Consider the following 22,388-nt stretch of genomic DNA (forward strand, 5'->3'; position numbering starts at 1 on the left):
AACAGCTCATTCAGTGAAGCTAGGGAGATGGACTGCCAAATCCCAATGATAGACCATTTTTAATCAAAAGAAAAGCAATTTTAAATATATATGAGCAAAAACAACAACAACAACAAAAAAAGGGCAAAGAGCTACAGCCTAGATGTAAACCAGAGAAGCCCAGGTACTTAAGGACCACAAATCAAGGGATTTGGATTATCATATTAAGAAGAAAGGACATTCCAGCTTATCACTTTTGCCACTCTGTGTAAAGGGACCAGCCAGGTTGTTGCCTAGGCAAGGTGACCTTGTAGGATTATACAGGCTCTTGCCTGCATGAGGATGCCCAGCCAAGCATGTCAGAGGTGAATGAAACCCAGCTTGCCTGCCATTCTTCAAGTGCCAGGCTAGCTGCTCCAGCATAGGGCTGTGACCACCTGAAGGAGAGGCAGTTTGTTTTTTTTAATATACACAAGGTTTTGAATCACGGGCTCATGGGGCTGCATCTGTCCAGAGAGGACACTATGGATAGCAGGATGTGCCAGTTGAGAACAAGCTACTTTAGCATAAGGTTATTTTGAGCTGAAGGCAACTGAGAAGCAGATACAAGAAGAGCTCTCTGCCATCCCCTTATCTGCCTAGAAGCAGGACGAACATTTACAAAGGTATTCTCCCTCCCCTCTCTACCAGGAAGGACAAAAGTTAATGACTGGAGACAACTTAGACCCTTATCAGCCGGGAGACGGCACCAGAAGAATCTAAGTAACAAACCTTACTAACTAGCTTTTATCTGTCAGTAGTTTCTCCATATATTTTCCCTCTCACATTTGCCACCACTAGAAATTCAAAGTCCTTTTCCTTTGTCCTGTCACTTCTCTAAGTATTTATTGTCCCTTTGCTAAGATGGTATATAAGACCAAATTTTAACTATCCCTTGAAGTTATTATCTCTGAGTACTCTCATTCTAAGTTTAATGCACACATTACAAAACTAGTTTTTCTCTCATTAATCTGTCTTTTGTCAGTCCAATTTACAGAACCCCAAGTAGAGAACTAAGGAGAATAGTGGGAAGAGTAATTTTTCCTTCCCTATCACACCTGTCCTTCATTCTCAAAGGGCAGGTTTTTTTTTTTTAATTTTTAAACATTTATTTATTCTTGAGAGAGAGACGGTGTGCAAGTGGGGAGGGGCAGAGAGAGGGAGACACAGAATCTGAAGCAGGCTCCAGGCTCTGAGTTGTCAGCACAGAGCCTCACATGGGGCTAAAACTCATGAACTGCAAGATCATGACCTGAGCCGAAGTCGGATGCCTAACTGACTGAGCCACCCAGGTGCCCCTGAAAGGGCAGTTTTGTTTCAAGAATTAGAAGGTCTGTAGCCCTATATGGAGTTAAGTACTAGATGATCTCAAAAAAGGGAGAAAGGAGAACTGGGGACACTACCTATGTACCCTCTCTTGGTAATAGGGTACCTCTGGGTCAGGAGGTGAAGCTAAGGTGAGCAGAGCAGTGTCATGGGAATGCAACCTGTGCAGTCCCAAAGAGCCCTATGCTTGTTCTAATGTTTTGCTTTTACTGCTTTAAAATTCTTAGTTTTTTTTTCTAACAAGGGCCCTCATATTCTCATTTTGCACTGGACCCCAGAAATTATGTAGCCATTCCTTTAAGGTGAAGGTGGCATAGTAAAGTGCTGAGAAGTTAGAAACCACTCAATGCTACAGCCTCTAGGAGCACAGTTCAACACACAATATTGGACTTGGGGGTGAAAAGACAAAGGGACCTTAAGAAGCTACTGACCAGACCCTCCTATAAGCCTTGGATTGGTAATGACAGAGCACCCAGGGACTGCTGCCAGGGATGAGAAGCTCAGGGTGGTTAATTTTGTAACCCAATCGCTCCTCCTTCAAGTATGAGAAGTCTGTGAGGATTTGAGTCCCTCAGAGAATTACTCCCAGGTACCAAATAACACAAGTACTCTGGCTCAGTGGTGGTCCTTTCCAGCCCTCAATGATTACTGGTTGGCTACTAGCCCCAGTCAGCAGGAGGGAGAAACAAAGAGAAATGTCCTTACTGACTGGTTTGATCACAGACATTTCTATTCCCTTCTTTTAATAATGGGAAATTGAGGATTTGATTGTGATAATCATCTGCCCTCCTATCCTTCTTTTTACCCTTCAGCATTAAAAAACAAAAGTTTATTTATTTTGAGAGAGAGAAAAAGCATGAACAGGGGAGGGTCAAAGAGAGAGAGAGTCCCAAGCAGGCTCCATGCTGTCAGTACAGAGTCTCAATCTCAGGAACCATGAGATCAATACCTGAGCCAAGAAAAAAGAGTTGGATGCTTAACTGGCTGAGCCACCTGAGTGCTCCTACCCTTCAGCATTTTTATCCTTCTCTTTTAGCTCTTATTACAATGTGCAATATTACAGAGGCTAATTTTCTATGGGAAACATTCAGGAAACTTCATTAAGATCATATGTATCTCCCCACTAACTCATCAGTTAGGCAATTAGGGTGAAGTGGATTCTTGTAGTGAAAATAAATTCTTTTTGAAATTTCAAAATGACAGTATAAATGAGATTTTAAGGCTTAGTCTACTATTACCTCCAGTTGATAGAATTATAAATTATTTCTTATGTTCTTTATATTATTTATTTTCAAAGTGTTTCATAATATTTTACTTTTGCGGTTAGAAAAAAATAAAAATTGTAAAAGATTTAGCCTGAGTAAAAACTATTTCCACATATTTTAGGAACATCTTTTTTCCATATAAACTGCTGATATACTAATTAGAAATCATTTTTACCTATTCATTAAAGCTAGTTCCTCAAGAACTTCTACTTGGAGCCTAGCTCTAACTGCTGTATCTTTTCATCTTTGTAAACCTTAAGAATGTCACAATTTTTCAAATGTGGGGTTTGAAAGACACAGGAAAAAGATAAGTAAAAATCATTCATAATCCAGTCACAGTTGAAAAAAAATAATCTAAAATAAAAGGCAAAATATCTCCCAACCCCAGTTTTCTAACACATGAACAGATGTATTTTTTTTAATAAGAAAGAGATTACAATATTTTCATTTTTTCACATAAAAGTGTATCATGCACATCTACACTGGACAGCATACACACACACACACACACACACACACACACACACACACACACACACCTTGTCCTTTTTAATGGCTGTCTGAACCATGATTTATTTAGTCAATTTTCCCATTGCTGGCAACAGATTGTTTCTTGTTATTGCAAATATGGCTTCAATGAATAATTTGGCATATGTATTTTTATATATAATGCTATTACTTTTGCAAAATTCTTAAGAATGCTATTCTTTAATTAAAGAGGACAGATATTTTAAATATTAATAAATGCTATCAAATGGGGTGCCTGGGTGGCTCGGTTGAGTGTCCGACTCTCAATTTCGGCTCAGATCATGATCCTGGGATCGTGGGACTGGGCCAGGTTCCACACTGAGCATGGATTCTCTCTCTCTCTTAATCTCAATCAATCTCTCTCTCTCTCTCTCTCTCTCCCTCTGCCCTCCCCCTCAAATAAAGTAAGTAAATGCTATCAAATTATCCTCTTAAAGGATTGATCAATTATACTCTCATAGCTTATGAGTACCCCATTTCTCACATCTTTTATTGCACATAACATTATCAATGTTTTTCAAAAGTTCTTAATCTGATTCTAAAAGAAATGTTTCCATTCATATCCCAGAACATCTTTCCACACAACTTTTGGCCACTTGTGAAATTTCATCTGTAAATGTGCTCATGGTCATGCCTATGTTTTCACTGACCATCTTTCTCTTGCTGTTCACTTTCATACACTCGCTGCTCAGCACCCCCAATGATACTAGCTGAGTCACTCCTTCACAACACCCAGTGCTGAGGCTGCCATTAGACCGAGGCGAGAGCAGCATTTAAGAACATACCAGCCTCATTATTTAATATTTTATTGTTTCAACATCCTAGCATGAAAGAATAAAAAATGTCTGTCTAGGGGCGCCTGGGTGGCGCAGTCGGTTAAGCGTCCGACTTCAGCCAGGTCACGATCTCGCGGTCCGTGAGTTCGAGCCCCGCGTCGGGCTCTGGGCTGATGGCTCAGAGCCTGGAGCCTGTTTCCGATTCTGTGTCTCCCTCTCTCTCTGCCCCTCCCCCGTTCATGCTCTGTCTCTCTCTCTGTCCCAAAAATAAATAAACGTTGAAAAAAAAAAAAAAAAATGTCTGTCTACCTGCTACTAATGACCATAAGCATAAAGCTTTAACAGTGCTCTGGAATGTTCAAATACCAAGATAGCTTAATAGAAAGCATCACATCACAGCATACATAGTCATGAAGTTATTTTCTTCACGTGAATAATTTCATGTGTACACACAGCAGTAAAAATCACAGCACACCTCATCACACTGTGAGCAGCCTTAAAGAGACAGAGCCATCTACTCTCAGGAGAAAATTGCTCTAAGTTGTTTTGGTTTTTACTTAGAGAGAGAGAGAGAGAGGGAGAGAGAGGGAGAGAGAGGGAGAGAGAGGGAGAGAGAGGGAGGGAGAGAGAGAGAGAGAGAGAGAGAGAGAGAGAGAGAGAGAATACCAAGCAGACTCTACACCACTAGTGCAGAACCTGAAGGGTTCAAACTCACAAACTGTGGATCAGGACCTAAGCTGAAATCTAGAGTTGGATGCTTAACCGACTGAGCCACCCAGGCATCCCTCACCAGAAAATTTAAAAATAATTGCATAGAACATTATCATCCTTTGTAAAAATATCTGAATGTTTTAAAAAACTAAAATATAATTTACCAAAGGATGACAAATGTTTGATTAGAATGGTGAGTTTGGCATATATATATTTTTTGTCTTCTTTAAATTCTCTAAATGGTATTTTAATTTCATCATTTGAAAGTAAGTTTTAATTCTGAAATTAGAGTGGTGGTGGTCACACAACTCCATGAATATACTAAAAACAGAACCATATGCCTTAAAAAGGTAAATTTGATATGTGTGTTATTTCTCAATACAGTTGTGATCTTCATAAAAGTAAAATTTTAAAGTTAAATACTGCACTGTAGGGGCAGGAAAGATATGGGAACTCTGCACTTTCTGCTCAATTTTGCTATAAAAACTAAAACTTCCCTTAAAAATAAGGCATATTTTAAGAAAATACTACAATGCAGCCTTTGTTAATTTCTCACTAATTTTATGTTTAAAATTCTGGGAGGCAGTAGAATACATAAAAGCTACAGCACAGATAAGCCTCTTTTCAACCCCCTGTTCTTGGCAATGATATCTGATAAGCAGCTGAATGTGGCTTCTTAAAGCATCAATGAAATTCGTGTCAGCATATTCAAAAACTTCTGGGTGACTTTGATTCTAAGGTAACTTACTGGGCCTGTGTAGAGTAATCTATGCTCCCACTATGCTTAGTAGAATTAACAATGTTGAGTTTGACAGTATCTTAGAGATATCCATTATTTCTCTTTCTATTCTGCTCAGCTTCTGGGGTCCCAGCTGATGATTAATGAAAATTTCAATGTGTTGAACTATTTCATATAAAATTAAGTTCTAGGTTAATTAAAAAGCCACCAAGAATAAATTGATTCCATTTATCACCGGTGTACTGTAACGGACAGGAGCTCTCTGGGGGCTGGCTATTCTTTTAGAACCTTCTATCCTAAAATGGGATAACTTACAAATATTGTATCTAAAGGGCTAAACAAGAAGCCATAACAATCATCAAGATACAAGTGAAACTGTTCTACTATAATGAATTTGGTAAATAGACTTCCAAATGTTTCTTTTCTTCAAAAACGTATATAAAAACAAGATCCCTTTTTATTCCCAAATGATGAATGGGAACAAAAGAATATTTCTATGTTACGGTGGTCTAGTGTATGGAAAAGAGTCACTACTCCCAACTTGGGATCTTTAAATTTACTCCAAGTGTTGTGAAATCTGTTCTTGGAAGCTCAGGTAGGAGAATGCTTCTCCCTGAAAGGAAACTTGCAAAGTCCTTAGGGAGAAGGACTTGAATACTGATTGGATTTCAAACAAAGGGCATAAGAAAATGTTACATTCTCTCTAGCCAAGCCTGTTCCTCAAGACCTAAATTAAGGTACTGCTAAAAACATGGAACAAAATTTAAACAACATTTGTCACAAGATGGTAGCACTTCTTTCAGTTTGCTACCTTGATACAAGTCTTTGGGGGCGACAACTCATTCAAGTGGCTGTGTGTTCAGATCATCTTCCTGTGACAGTGTAATTTAGCAGGAGCATCTGTGACTGGGGACAACTTTCTTTAGGATTTGTTTAGCCTGTTATACATCAAGCTGTAGGGACTGACCTCCCCAAACTGCCACTCTGCTCTGAAAGAGGTGAAAAGGAGCCCAAGAAAGCACAAACAAAAACCCAGAAGCTGAAAAAATACAAAAGAATCCACTTGATGAATGAAAAACACAGGAAACTTTTGACTGAACATAAGTGATCTATGGCTGCTCAGGTTTTAATAAATTTAAATCACCGACCATCAAAACAAAAACTACTGACGTAAGATTAATATTTGTTCTCATTTTAAAGTATATTATTTTTTCTATGCCTTTTATTTTTCCCTTCAACTTTAAGGGTATAAATATTCTATTCTGCCTTTAAAAAAAAAAAAGTCAGCATGGAGAAGGGACACATTTTTTTGTTCTATCCTATAGGCACTATAAAGGACATGGCCATAGCTCTAAGAAAAAAGTTACTTGTGAAGTAACAGTGCCTGGCACAAAGTAGATGATAAGCTCCCAGTAAGTACAGACAGAGAGCTCTGCTCTTGAAAGTTTTATGTGTCTATTTCTTCACATGTGCAAAGTAGTTCAATGAGTACTATTTTTTCCTATTTCCGTATTAAATACTACCTTCCACCACATCTAAGGGACAGACAGATAATATCTTGCTGTATTGCAGGAGGGTAGGAATGAGATAGATCATTATGCATCTGTTTCTTCCCTGATTAAATGCTAGAGCTAACTTCTAATGTCAGAGACCTATGATAACACAAATTCGCTCTGGAGAAGGTGCCTTATCCTATCTTCTGTTTGAGGTTCGTGGCCATTGGGCCACAAAATTTCTCATGATTCACAGAAATGATAGCTTAAAATGAAATCTGGTTTATTTGGGGTTTGGACAAGAGATACTTTTTTTTAATTTTTTTAAAATGTTTTTCTTTATCTTTGAGACAGAGAGAGACAGAGCATGAGCAGGGGAGGGGCAGAGAGAGAGGGAGACACAGAATCCGAAGCAGGCTCCAGGCTCTGAGCTGTCAGCACAGAGCCTGCCGCGGGGCTCGAACTCACGGACCGTGAGATCATGACCTGAGCTGAAGTCAGACACTCAACTGACTGAGCCACCCTGGCGCCCCTGGACAAGAGATACTTGAGGAATCAACTTTATAATCACAGAACTGTGCAGATGCGCCACACAGCAAAGTAAAGCTGTGATTTCTAATGAGGAGACATAATGTTGTCAAGGGAGTCACATAATCCAGGAAAAAAGAAAAATATTTCCTAAAAAAATAAAATAAGAAACTAAGAAGGTCTAACAGACTTCTTTGTAACCTTCCTTAGGGATGTAGTAAAGCCTTCATAACATGAGTCACAGAAAATTACTGTGGGGCCAGACTCTCACATACTGGAAAGTCATACTGGCCGGAGGGTCTGTGTTGTTGAGCAGGGGTAAAAAGGAGAAAGTAGTTCAGTGAAGGCATAATGCAGAATGTCTACCAAAGCTCTCGTTTATCCTAATTTTGACTTCTACTTTCCCAAAGAGAAAAGTTTACAACATCCAAACAAGCTATTGTAAACCCACTTTTTAAGGGAGAGAAACTCTGCTCCAGATAAAATAAAAGAAAAAAAAAAACAACACATAACACCCAGGAAATCAACCAGCAAGATTGCATTAATATACACAGATCCTTTGCATCTCTGCCAAGGAAGGTGGGGATTAATCCAATCACTGTTGGCTTCCATGTAAGTCATTTGAAAGAACTTGGGGGGAAAAAACTGAAATGGGAGTTTAAAATCAAAATGTTCTAATCACTAGTAGTAAAAATAGATGTATTTTAGGACTTACTGAATGCAATATATTGTGATAATTCTTATTTATATGGTATAATTGAAGGATGAGGTTAACCAAATGTTACCCCTCTCAGTATCAAGTTTTTTTAAAATAAAAGTATTTTGAACAGAAATTTTTCGATAATAAATTATACACTGAATAGAATGTAAACTGTTCTTGGAGTCTCGGGGCCATTATTATTAGGCTTAGATGTAATAACATGATATCTTAAGGGAATTATTCAAGATGGTCTGTTCCTGTCAATGCCCTTCTGCCTTAAAACATTTTTGTGCCTATTTTAAAATAAGTATTCTGGGGGCGCCTGGGTGGCTCAGCCAGTTGAGCGTCCGACTTCAGCTGGGGTCATGATCTCGTGGTCTGTGAGTTTGAGCCCCACGTCGGGCTCTGTGCTGACAGCTCAGAGCCTGGAGCCTGCTTCGGATTCTGTGTCTCCCTCTCTCTCTGCCCCTCCCCCACTCATGCTCTCTCTCTCTCTCTCTCTCTCTCTCTCCTTCAAAAATAAATAAAAACATTAAAAAAATAAATAAATAAAATAAGTATTCTGCCTCCTTCTTTCACGTGTTTAACTGTCACTTCTTATTAGGTCGGTGAGTCTTTTTCTCATAATTCCTTCTTTTAAATTTATGCTTCTTGTGCCTGTGCAATAGGAGATCAGATAATCAAGAAGGATAGAATTGTATGTACAGAAAGAATCACTAGGTGCCAAGCAAAAGCCTAAGAAGCTCCCCTAGGAGTTTGGAAAATGAATGATATCTGTTTTAGCTGCTTTTGCTTTACTGTATCCCAGACAGTTGAGGTCATTGTACAAGTAATTTATAGTTAAATCCAAGCATTTCTGTACATTAAAAGCAATAAGGAAAAGATGGCTTTTGTCTCTTTAATGTGCCACTCAGAGTAGGCACTCTGTATCGTACCTGAAACAACAGCACTCAGAGTCTCATTATGGACATTCTGTGTAAGTTTAATTCCCTCCATGGCCATGATTTTGTTAAATGTTACTGAAATAAAAAGTACAACATGCAATCTGTGAGCACCAAGCTTGTGAAATTGGAAAAAAAAAAGTGCCCCACACCTATATTATCAATTCTGTGGTGCATGTTCCACTTCAGTGAAAGAAAGCACACTACCTTTATCATATTGATGCATATTAATTTGTAATAAAATGGAAGAGATAGAGGAAAACAAAGTGATACCTGTAATAAAACACTGAAATTATTATTGCATTTCACAGTCTATAAGAACTGCACATTCACAGAATTACAGTCTCCATCAAACTGCTGACCCCTGCCAAGAGGGAAAGATTTACTGCACTCCTCACACCTGAAAAGGAAAGGTAGGATTAGTTCATGGACGCTTTCCCTTTCAGTATTAATAGAGTCAGTGTTTATACTAGATGAAACTACATGATTCCCAAACAATGAGGAAACCTCTACCTTGCCAAATTTACAACCTCTCACATCTTATCTCTTCTGTTTCAAAATGTTCTCTAATATCCACAGATTTGTGTTGTCATTATAGTCTAATTTCTCATAATTCTTTTAAGTCAAGAGAGTAATAGGTTTATAAAATATAACAATAATCATGATGATGTTTTCTTCTGTTCTTATATTATTTTCTAAGTAGTTCAACATTTTTTGCAAATATTCACTCTCACAGTCGTTGTTTATTAGGAAAAAAAATTATGCTGGACTGACAAAACTAAGGCAAAAATTTTTAAACATTTAAATTTATTATATAAAGTAGATTTATACCCTCCTGCTTGGCCAAATGTAACAAGTTTCCATTTTAAGTTCTATTCCTTTAGCAAGATTAAATTCCATGTGCTTTTCTAGCTACACCCATAGATTCTTGTAGCCCCCATCTTCCTACCTGGTATAAGTAATCACCTGAACTGTCTGTATACCATAATGTCTTTTTTTCCCCAAACTTTCTTACGGTTTTTCAAATACCAACCATGTTCTTGAACTTTGTAATTTATACAGCTCTTATCAGCTGTTTTTTAACAACATTTTTCCATAAAGCATTTGTGCATCTTTCCCCTACATGTTTATAGCCGTGTTTTGACCATGGTCCCCTCTTTACCCTGAAACTCCTTTATCCTGGCACAGTGGTTATACTAAGCAAGCTATTTATTCTCCCTACTTCTACGTCACAGTATGAAGCATCTCCTTAAAATACACTTTTCACAACCTCTTCCTTTCCCAGGTCTTATTCTTTTAAAGGAACCACATCAGTCTCAAGTAGAAACATGACACTGAATACTTTTCTTATGTTTTTTTTCAACATTACAACCAAAAGTCTCTTCCTTTAAAAATTCCTAAATTTATGACTTCCATCCCTCTCCTAATGTTACTGAATTTATTGCTATGACAATTAACAAAATCGCAACATAAATGTCATCTCTCTACTTACATTTGGCCAGATCTATCCAAGAGGTTTGAATCACTGGAAGGTCCATCCACTTTCAGAGAACTAGTCCTATTTCCCATGGTTTTACTTTTCATTTTTCATTTATTTCTAAAACATAAACTATATTAGTGGTTCCTTATTCAATTTAGATTCCTTTTATGTATCTCTTAGCTGCTTCCTTAGCTTAACTACTTTGTTAGTGGTAATCTTAAATCCCATCATCACTGAAGAACTGGATATTTTAAAGCTTCACTACTTTTTGTTATTGCTGTCATAATGCTGTGAATGCCACAATATTGCTTTTGAATGCAATTTTCTGGGCCTGACTTACAAATGTCCTCTGTTGGACTGGCTGAAATCAGTTACATGTTTTCTTTTGTAGGATCTATTGCTACTGTATACTGCAAAATTGTGCCTATGGATTTGTCTTTTACAATCTACCCATCTGATAGTGGGATATGTTAGCCAAGAGTTGGAAGAATGTATCCATATCATTCACTCTTTATGAGAATGTGTCTCTAGTCATTTTATACCTTACTACACTGACTTTTAAAGTGCTCAGGGGCGCCTGGGTGGCGCAGTCGGTTAAGCGTCCGACTTCAGCCAGGTCACGATCTCGCGGTCCGTGAGTTCGAGCCCCGCATCAGGCTCTGGGCTGATGGCTCGGAGCCTGGAGCCTGTTTCCGATTCTGTGTCTCCCTCTCTCTCTGCTCCTCCCCCGTTCATGCTCTGTCTCTCTCTGTCCCAAAAATAAATAAACGTTGAAAAAAAAAATTTTAAAGTGCTCATATTGGTATATTTTCCCATTTAATTCAACTCATCAACTATTTACTGAGTGCCCATGAAGAGTACAATACTGAACTATACAAATCGGGAACCGAAAATGAAACACAAATCATAATGTGTAAATCTATAATCTTAACAGAGGCAGGATACAGAATGCACCAGTACTAGAATATAAAAAATACACTTTTCTTCCTGACCTTCTAAATAAAACATAGTAGGCTATAAGCATTCTTCGATTGCTTTGACTCATATTTGCCAATTTGATTATTTGCAAGGCATTCCTTGAGATTATGTATACAACAGTAGCCACAGAACATGTAACAACTTGCAATTTAATAGAAGAATAATTTCATAAATCAATACCAACATCTCAATCCCAATATGCTTTTGTTGTTCTCTACTTATAATGTATGGGGTTTTTTTGGTGGAAAATTACCTACTGTAGTAAAATGAACAATTTGGGAATGAAGAAAATCTAGATAACTCTAGATATGTTGGCGTTTGGAAATCTCAACATATACTTCTTATTTCACTTTTCTAATACACCCTTTCTCTTGTCAGTTTTTTTTTTAAACATGATTTCCTCCAAATGAATCAGTGCTGTGATATGCAGGAAGGAACTATCTCTGCGATTATTCTACTTGGTGCTTAACAAACATTATGGCAATACGCCAAAGTACATGTTGGGGCTGGGGCCTCAAACATTAATCAGACATTGTCCCTGCCCTAAAGGAACTCACAGTCCTATGAGACAGTGTTGTCTGTGTGGGGTGCAGGGAGGCAGGTATTAGTCAATCTTATACCACTTCTCCCCAATGTCTGAGATCATAATTCTACATGGAATTTCAAAGATCTCTCATGCCTGTATTTTATATGAAAAGGTTTACATTTTTGAGACCAGGAAAAAGTCTTCTCATTCCTCTTATTTGAAATCAAGTATTTTCCATAGGTTATTTGTTTTCCTCTGTACAGCACAATGTTTAGTTTTATGTTTCTTTCTTCCCAAAGTCTTTTAAACATGACATGTCAGACCTCAAGTCATTTTTTTATCTCTTGGTCAGGTTTCTCTTCATCTCTCATTTCATTACTCTTCCTCATGGTCAATCTCTTCATAAGTCTTCACAACATTATTAACCTCATATTTCATTTTTGACATTTGTTTAAGCAGACTCCTGTGCAGGAAGACTATTAGAGGTCTTTATTATAGAACTGCTGTGGTTACTATACAAAGAGTTCATACTTTATCTATGGTTGTGGAACAGATGTGAATTTTTTTGTATCACAACTCAAAATGCATTTTTCCCTTAGAGATAATATTGTTAAGTGGTGGTTGTGGTATTTCACCCAGATCTCCATTGAGGAATTAAGGGCTTATTCCCCTAAATATTTAGTGCTGCTACAGAATGCATGTCCTTAGGTAGGAGAGTAATAGCCCCCCAGAGACGGACCCTTTCTAGTCCCTAGAACCTGTCAATACATTACCTTTCTTAGCAAAGGGACTTTGCAGATGTGAGTTAGCCAAGGATGTTGAGATGGGAAGATTATCCTGGATTTTCCAGACCGGCCCAATGCAATCACAACCACCTTTGCAAGAGAGGCAAGAGTGTCAGGAGTCACAGGAAGAGATGTGATGACAGAAGCAGAGGCCAGAGTAAGACTGGAAGATTCTAATGAAGGGAGCAGAATATGCCACCTCAAAATATGCCATTTTGGCATACTGATTATTTTGAATTAAAGTTTCTTGGGAAATAGGCAGTGCAAGAAGGACACTCTTGACTCTCCTGTGCTCTCCCTGAAGGCAGGAAATAAGTCTCTTATGTGAAAGATACCCACCTTGTGCCAAGAGGGTAGAAGGCATCCTTATTAGCAGAGAGGCAAGTCAGGGCCAAGAGGATAAATAAACAAACTTTGTTACTTTTTCACTAAAATAGTACCCCAACCCCAAACCTCTTTGTTTTGTCAATTCTTCACAAATTTATTGTTTGCCTAAGAGGTATAGAAGATTCCTGCTTTGGACACTTCGAGTCTCATATTTTTAGGGGGCTCCTGTACATATGAAATTAAATTTGTTGTTCTCCTGTTATCTTATGTCCATTTCACTATTAAACCAGGCAGAGAACCTGAAAGGGAACATTTTTCCACCCCTACACTACATTGTTGGCCTTGAAGGTGCAGGAAGGAACTACAGGCTAAGGAAGGCAGCAGTCTCAGAAGCTAGAAAAGGCAAGGAAAGGGATTCTCCCCTTGAGCATCCAAAAGGAACACTGCCCAATGGCCTCATTTTAGACCTCTGACCTCCAGAACTGTAAAATAATAAACGTGCATTGTTTTCAGCCACTAACTTCATGGTAATTTGTTTCAATAGCAACAGGAAACTAATACACATCTTGAGAAAAATTATCAAGGTTTCTGTGATCAAATAAATGGGGGAAACATTATTCACTTTATCTCCCTCTCAGTGCCTACAATTTGAGAAGTCCTACAGTGAAGAATTCTGTTTAACTTTGTTTAAACTAGAATTTTCCAAAAGTACTTAACCGTAGACATTTTAAGGACTGTTTAACAGTACTATTCATGGAGCCTACTTTGGGAAAAAATGCTTTAAGGATTTATGCTATGGATAACGGCACCCAGAAGAGATGCAGATATTCATTTATCTAGACTGAAATTCCATCCACTGATGCTGTTTCAGTGAATTATTATTGAGTGTCCATTTTAGCTTTACATTGTGATAGGTATCGGGATGAGGGAAGAGGAGGTGAGACATAAAGATATAGAAGAAAATATTACTGACTCCAAGGAAATCATCATTTAATATGAGATATGACATATTTACCAAAAACTGTAAACCAGGTAGAAAACATTAGGTTCTCTGTGTGTGTGTGTGCATATATATATATATGTATATATACACATATATGTATATATGTATGTATATATACATATACATATATGTGTGTGTGTGTGTGTGTATATATATATATATATATATATATATATATATATATATATATATGGGCAGGATGGGCTGTGAAGTTTGGAGAAAAAAAATGAATCATTTCCAGGAAGTTGGGGGTGTCAGAGAATGAATTATGAAGAGCTGGCATTTGAATTTGTCTTTTTTAAAACTGTTTTTAATGTTTGTTTATTTTTGAGAGAGAACGAGAGAGAGAGTATGAGCAGGGGAGGGGCAGAGAGAGGGAGAGACATAGACTCTGAAGGCACAGAGCCTGACATACGGCTCAAACTTGTGAACTGCGAGATCATGACCTGAGCCAAAGTCAGATGCCTAACCAACTGGGCCACCCAGGCGCCCCTTGAATTTGTCTTTTAAGGGCAGGTAGGCTGGTGATGATGAGAAGAGAGGGAAGAGAAGAAGGGCATTGTGCAGTGGTGGCATCAGAGTAAGCAACCCTACCTATGACAGGCACTACCTGACCCAAGAACTAAGTTGTTCCCTACTGGGGAAAGACAAGCCTTGGTAAGCCACATCCTTGTCTGTGCAAGAATCAGAATTACAAATTTGTGGGGTGGTAGGGGGGTGCCTGAGTGGCTCAGGTGGTTAAGTGTCCAACTCTTGACTTTGATTCAGGTCATGATCCCAGGGTTGTGGGATGGAGCTGAGCATGGAGCCTGCTTAAGATTCTCTCTCTCCCTCTGCCCCTCTCCCCTGTTCATGTTCTCTCTCTTAAATAAAAAATTAAAAATAAATACATACATACATACATACACAAAATACAACCAAACACTTAATATAAAACTTTGGGGTATTTTTCTGCATGGAATAGACTTTCTGAGACTCCCTAAAATATGTACCTGGTAAAGTTTAGACTACAGATGTTTTTTGCTTTTCCTGGTAAATATTCCTAGTGGTAAGGATATAGCCTTTTTATTGTTCCTTGGACCTCTAAACTTCTGTTCAGAACTGGAGTCATCTGTTGAAAAAGTTTCAGTGCCAACTCTATGTGTGTGAAGACTAGGCTTTAACAGTAAATGGGAAAGGGGGACCATGTCTGTGCTACTTTAGCTTCCTGTTTCGTGTCAGCTTTAGTCTCCTTGGGAGCAGATACTGTCTCACTGTTTGTTCTTTGTAAGCCTCAACTCTAGAGCAGTGGAGGCACTTGGCATACATTTGTTGAAATGGTGAAAGGATTATTGAAGTGAAATCTTGGCTCCACTCAAACCGATTTAGAAAAAGAATTTTCTTAAACATTTATTTCAAAATGGAAAAGGAAGAGTAAAACATGTGGCATTTTAGAGGTAAGGAATTCAACAGAATTTTTTGGTGGGGGAGGGGCCTTTAGCCCCTAGAAGAAATAAGGCTTCTCACTTTCTGGAAGAGATGCCTGCACTATCCGTAGGCTTGATCCAAAGAGAGTAGTGAATCAAACACTTATTTTCTGACTGTTCCTTAAAGAAAGAAAGGGTGGGATTTAGAGGATCACAGGGCTCCTCCCAAGAAACACATTCATGTAGATGTGACCTCTGGAGATTGTGTGCCCCCGCCCCTGTTTGTCTGGCAAACACCTGCTCATCTTTCAAGGCAGCTCAAATGACAAGTCTGGGAGGCCCTGCGGCTCCCTGTGGCAGTTGTTTACTCTGCCCTTTGTGGTTTCCAGCACTCTGTGCAGAACTCTCTCAAATATCACTAATCGCATTTTATACGGTTATCTGCTTACATATCTGGATTCAATTCCATAAACTTCTGCTAGGGCAACGTTAGATTCAAAGGCAAAGACTCCGGCCTTTAGAAGCTACTTCCTTCTCCAGGAGGCAGACCAGCATACAACTACTTGTAATTCTCAGCAACTGCAAGAGAACATAATGCAGAGAGGAGGTAACGGGAGGGAGGGCAGGGTCTTAGTTCATATCCTTAGGTCTTGGCACAGTGTCTGGCACATAACAAGTTCCAAACATGTTAATGGAGGGAGGGAGATAGGAAGAGATGAAAGAAGGGGGGAGAAAGGGAGAGAAGGGAAGGAAATGACAAAAATGCCCCACCCCATCCCTGTCACTGTGCTGAACACTGTCAATCGATTAGTTACTATAAAGGTGCTATTCTCAGGTCCCTGGAAGAGATGTTTTGGAGCAGAGAGTTGATGTTTCAGTCATACTTGGCACACAATACCATACATGATAATCACCATCTGAGGGCAGCAAGTCATAATTTGTCCTGTATTTAACTCTCATCCCACTCCCAGAGGGTCTACAGAACAGAGACTTACAGAGGTTGCGTTCTCTGAAAGCACTAGCTCTATGCCAATTTAATTCTTGGGTTCTGCATCATTAGATCAGCAGGCTTCCTTGCTTCTGCAAAAGGATTTAACTAGAATTTTGGTGCCCTCAGAACTCTGTCTGCCACCCAGCTCCCTATTTCTCTGCCAGTTTCATCTGCACAATGCATCTTGGGTTACATATGGCAGAGAGAGAGAGGAATCTCATTTCAAGCCTCTGCTGTCTGCATCGCACAGCCCTCCCTGAGCAGCCTCTATTTCACAGGGGAGAGAAGGGAGGAGGCAGGATGATCAGCCTCCTCAAAAGATGAGAGTGTAAAGTATTTCTCAAATTTTCATCTTCAACAGCTGGTACCATTCAACTCCCTGGGGTGGGGGAGAATATGCTTTGTTGCTTAGCTAGCAATATAATCTCTAGCTATCCTGATGCCAAAGTATCAATTACAGGTTCATTTGGATGATGGGATAAATTGGTGTTGAGACCACTAGACAATGACAGAAATTGGAGGTGGTGGGAAAGGATGCCAAAGGGGGCTGACCTCTATCCTGAAGTACAGTCGAATTCTTCCTATCCTTGCAAATTAAGTAACTTAATTCTAAACTGCTAGTTGTCTCATGAAGAGAAACCCACCCGCAGCAGAAGTGAAGCAGGTATTCCTGAAGGTTTTTCTTTGAGGGCATAATTAGAGAGATGTTAACACTCCTGCAGCATCCCAGCTCTCCCAGTGTTATAACAGGAGGAAATTGGAAAAAACAAAACAAAACAAAACAAAACGATGACCTGCATTTACAAACAAATGTTTTACCAGACACAAAAAGTCACATATTATATGATTCCATTTATATTAAATCGCTACAATAGGTAAATCCCTAGCAACAGCAGATGGGCGGTTGTTAGCGGTTGAGGGGAAGGAGAAATGGGGAGTAAGCACCTCAGGGGTACAGTGTTTTCATTTGGTGGGTGATAAAAATGTTCTGAATGTACTAACTGCCACTAAATTGTTCACTTTATGTTATATGAATTTCACCTGAATTAAAAAAAATAAATGTTTTATAATTGAGGGCTTCAGTATTTCGCATTGCTCAACAATCTACCGCTGCTGGGGAATAGGGAGGACTTTATTCCCATTCCACAGTGATAAGAGGGATTAAGTAGGTCTCTAAGTTCTAATACTTGTCACCTTTTGGCCTTTCCTACGAAAAGCCTAGTATATTCCCAGAATGTCTGTCACAGGGAAGTAATTCAAATCAATGACCCCTGACTTGCTTGGCCCTTGACAATGAGCAGCAGCAGCGACAGCAAGAGCAGCAACTGATCATCACAGGGCTAGATAATCAAACGTCCATGGGGTGCACCTGTTTACCAGCCTCTCAGCCAGCCGCCCACACTAGACCCAGGTGGCCTAGCTGCATTCGGGGACATGAGACAAAGACTATGGGCCATTTTAATTCAGTAGAAAAATATGAAGACCTTGCTCTTGCCACACTCTTTCAGAGTCAAAGAAAATTAATTTTAACAGAATAGAAGCATCTTTGGAAGGGAGGCAGTTTTTCCCTTCTTGTTTGACACTAAGAAGAATATATGCTTCAACACACAGATCCAAAGCAGTCAGCTGTTAAGTGAAAAGAGAAGCCCACGAACTTAGGAGGAATAAAAACATATTGAGAAGTTAAAAGAAGGGGCTTTGAAAAGAAACTACAAGACTATGTAACATCAAAAAATGGCTAACAACTATATTCATTTTTTTAATTTTTTTTTATTTACATTCAAGTTAATTACCATATAGTGCAACAATGATTTCAGGAGTAGATTCCTTAATGTCCTTTACCCATTTAGCCCATCCCCCCTCCCACAACCCTTCCAGTAACTCTCTGTTTGTTCTCCATATTTAATAATGTCTTATGTTTGCTAACAACTATATTTAAAAGCAGGTAGGGGACTGCCTAGTCTTACCCAACATCTCCCCCCTCTCACCCCACACCATGCAGTCAGGGCCACAGACAAGTAGGCTTCCCGAGTCCTCACCCAACCAACTTTCTGAACCATTCCATTTGTCTCACATTCTACTTACTTCTTGACATACCTCCAATTTTTCTGGTTTTGACCTTATGACTTTTTCTCCAACCACAGTTTGTCTCACCACGCAGACTTTAACACTTAGCTTTGGGATATTTTTTTTTTCTAGACCAAGATCTAGACATTCCTCTGGGAATACTGCCTTTGGTGGCTTCATCCACATTTAGCCTGACCCAGGGATGTCACTCTTCACTGTGACTCACAGAAAAGTGTGCAGTTCTGTTTTCGTGTAACCTTCCCTTTTCTCAGGTGTAACTCTTAAGACTAAGCCTGAAAATAAGGCTCTAGTGCTGATTTCAGATTCACAAATGGCTAGACAAGCTTCATATTAAGTAAGAATTTTTAAATATAACGAGAAAGCAAATTACATTCAATGCTTTCAAAATCCCCTGATTCTATTGCAATATGCCAACTGACTCAGAGAGCCATGTTATATTTTCCTATGTTGTGTGAGAAAAACCCATGTGATGCTGTCACAAAATGTTCTATATACCACAGAAATTACAGTATTACTTTCCTGGAAAAATTCCAAAAGGAGAGAAATAGCATCTGTTTTCTATGTTGGTCATGCTATGGAATGAAACGCAAATGGGAAGTAGGTTATAGAGGGGGCATCTATTTTCTCTCTGATAGGAATGCTGAGATAGAGCACCAATTTTGAGCTGTCTTGAGGTTAAGCAGTATGGATGGGGAATGCAATGTTGTATGTGTGCGATTCCTGTCCTCGGCCGGAACAAATCCTTGTCACCTCCATCCTCACATCACTGCCACAGCGGTGCATGTTGAATTGCAATAATCTGGCTCTTCTGCTTACTGATGCTGACTTTAGGCAAGTCACTTAAGCTTTCTGAGCCTATTTCTCCACCAGTGAGACAGGAATAATAACACCTATTCTTTATTACTGTTATGGGTTAAACTGTGCCTCCAAAATGTATACTGAAGTCCTAACCCTCAGTACCTCAGAATGTGACCTTATTTGGAAATAGGGTCATTGTAAGTGTACTAGTTACACTTACAATGTAAGTGTACTAGGGGAGATCATACTGGAGTAGGGTCCTTAATCTAGTATGTCTGCTGTCCTTCTAAGAAAAAGAAAGATGGCCACATAAAGACACAAGCACACGAGAATGACATGTGAAGACAGAGACAGGGACTGACATGACACAAGCAAACCTAGGAAAGACAAGGATTGATGGCTACCACCAGAAGCCGTGAAGAGGCAAAGAAGGATTCTCCCCTTTATGTCTCAGAAGGAGCATGGCCCTCTCTTGATTTTAGACTTCTAGGCTGCAGAACTGTGAGAAAATAAATTTCTGCTATTGCAAGCCACTTGGTTTGTGGTACTTGTTACAGCAGCTCTAAGAAACGAATACAGTGGGGGGGGGGGGGGTTATTTATTTATTTATTTATTTAGTTAGTTAGTTAGTTAGAGTGAGTGTGTGTGTGTGTGTGTGTGTGTGTGTGTGTGTGTGTGTGTTAAATGCAGGGGAAACAAACACAGAATAAACCAAGTAGGCCAGAAGAAAACAAGGCCAGAAGGTAATTTTTCTTATGCATTTAAATCAAGGAAATGACCTTATTGTCTCTGGAGCCAACACTGCCTCTCTGAACCTACCTCCCACTGTTGTCCCTCCCCCCTGCTCCAGCTCACCGGAGCATTCCTCCTGTGAGGAGGCTGTGCTTGAAATATCTCACCATGTTCACTCCTTAGGGTCTTTGCATCGGCTGCTTCCTCTGCCTAGAACACACCCAGGGTGAACTCCTACTTCCTGTCTTTCCTCAATGAAGGTGACCCTGGCTCTGCCACTTAAACACTGCAATTTGTACTCCTGTGCCACACAGCACTCCCAATTCCCCTTATTCAGCAGTTCTTTTTCTTTTTTCCATATTCTTATTGGCTTCTAATAGCCTGGTAATTTATTTTTCTATTACATGCAGTATTTATTATCTGTTTCCCTCTATGCTAGAACATAAGCTCCACGAGGGCAGGGATCTTCATGTTTTCTTCACTTATAGAAACAAGCATCTAAAACAGTATCTAGTTCATAACAGGTGCTTGACAAAGTTTTTTTCAAATCCATTGTTTATTTTTAATTAATCACTTTGTAATTACAGAAACTGTACATGTGTACTATGAAACATCAGAAAAAATTAAAAACTTAAAATTCCTACCATTCAATAATATGTTTCAAATTATGATAAATCAGAATGATTTATAGCTTCTTTTAAATGACTCACTAAGGAATTCTATCTCTTTATATATATTTTAAGTTTTTTTTTTTTTTTTGAGAGAGAGACATAGACACCATGAGTGGGGAGGGGCAAAGAGAGTGGGAGAGAAAGAATCCCAAACAGGCTCTGCACTGTCAGTACAGAGCCCAACGTGGGGCTCAAACTCACAAACCTGTGAGATCATGACCTGAGCCAAAACCAAGAGTTGGATGCTTAACCAACTGAGCCACCCAGGGGCCCCATATACATTTTTTAGATGTTTATTTATTTTGAGAGAGAGACAGACAGGCAGAGAGAGAGGGAGTGAGAAAATCCCAAGCAGGTTCTACACTGTCAGCACAGAGCCTGACAGAGGGCTCAAACTCACAGATCGTGAGATCATGACCTAAGCCAAAATCAAGAGTTGGATGCTTAACTGACCAAGCCACCCAGGTGCCCCAAGGAATTCTGTCCCTTAAGGAAAAATGTCATGGTATAGATAGCCTCCATATTACGAGATTTGGTATGTGGGTTAAAGGAAATAATGTATCCACATAATACTAATGATTGTCATAACAACTCAGATAGTTATTTTCTTTCTTTTGATCTTATCTTTAAGTTTCATCCTTTGCACCAACTTCTAAGAAGTAGCATATACCTGTAGATAAGAGAACGGTATAATGTTGTTCTTACAGGGGAGGCACGTGGGGAAGGTCTCCCACTCCTCTCACTCAAGATGGAGTCTCCAAATTCACAGTATCAAGCTCTACGGTCCAGATGTACCACGAGACACAAGGCCACTAACTATTCCATAGAATTTTATAACAGCAACAAAACAATACAGTGATGATTACATTTTTATATTACATCCTCCCATTGGCAAAGCTTTTCATGTGAGATGAAAGAAAGGAGGCTAAGAGAATTTAAGTGACATGTCCAAGTTTACACATCTGGTAAGTAGAAGAGCTGAGTATTAAATCTAGAATTAGAAGGTCATCAGCGACAAGGATCTTTTTTTTTTTTAAAGTTTTTATTTATTTTTGAGACAGAGTGAGACAGAGCATGAACGGGGGAGGGGCAGAGAGAGAGGGAGACACAGAATTGGAAGCAGGCTCCAGGCTCCGAGCCATCAGCCCAGAGCCCGATGCGGGGCTCGAACCCACAGACCACGAGATTATGACCTGAGCCTAAGTTGGATGCTCAACCAACTGAGCCACCCAGGCGCCCCAAGGATCTTTTAACTTGATAGTGAAATGCATACTATCCATTTCTAAAATCCCACTCACATTAAATAAAATGCTCTTTAGTACTTTCTCCATAAGCTACTTCCCTCCCCGTCCTCTAAACAAATGACTTACCTATCTTAATAGCCAAAAGTCCTTTCCTTGCTGGGTAACTGTCCACCAAAATTTTCTTCTTGTAAAAAGGAGATCAGTGGTTAAGTGTTTCAGGAAATGGGATACATTGTTGAGAAAATCTGGGGATCACTGCTCTTGTGAACTGTTGAGAAAAAACAAAACATCAAGAGCTTTATATCTTCAGTCCTCTTGGGAAGCCTTCAAAATG

At 39.2% G+C, this 22,388-nt stretch overlaps 1 protein-coding gene across 8 annotated transcripts in view; it reads right to left on the bottom strand.

Moving 5' to 3' along the window:
* The window catches only part of CRACD (capping protein inhibiting regulator of actin dynamics), a 282,825-nt gene that overhangs the window by 121,112 nt on the left and 139,325 nt on the right, over positions 1-22,388 (bottom strand). For all 8 annotated transcript variants that reach the window (XM_086704999.1, XM_086704998.1, XM_086705003.1 and 5 more), the window contains one exon: positions 22,181-22,322. The gene's annotated coding sequence lies outside the window, so the exon portion shown is untranslated. The remainder of the gene's footprint in view (positions 1-22,180; positions 22,323-22,388) is intronic.

Source organism: Puma concolor, chromosome B1 (genome assembly GCF_028749965.1).
Source record: "Puma concolor isolate L17-30 chromosome B1, mPumCon1.1.hap2, whole genome shotgun sequence".
NCBI lineage: Eukaryota > Metazoa > Chordata > Mammalia > Carnivora > Felidae > Puma > Puma concolor.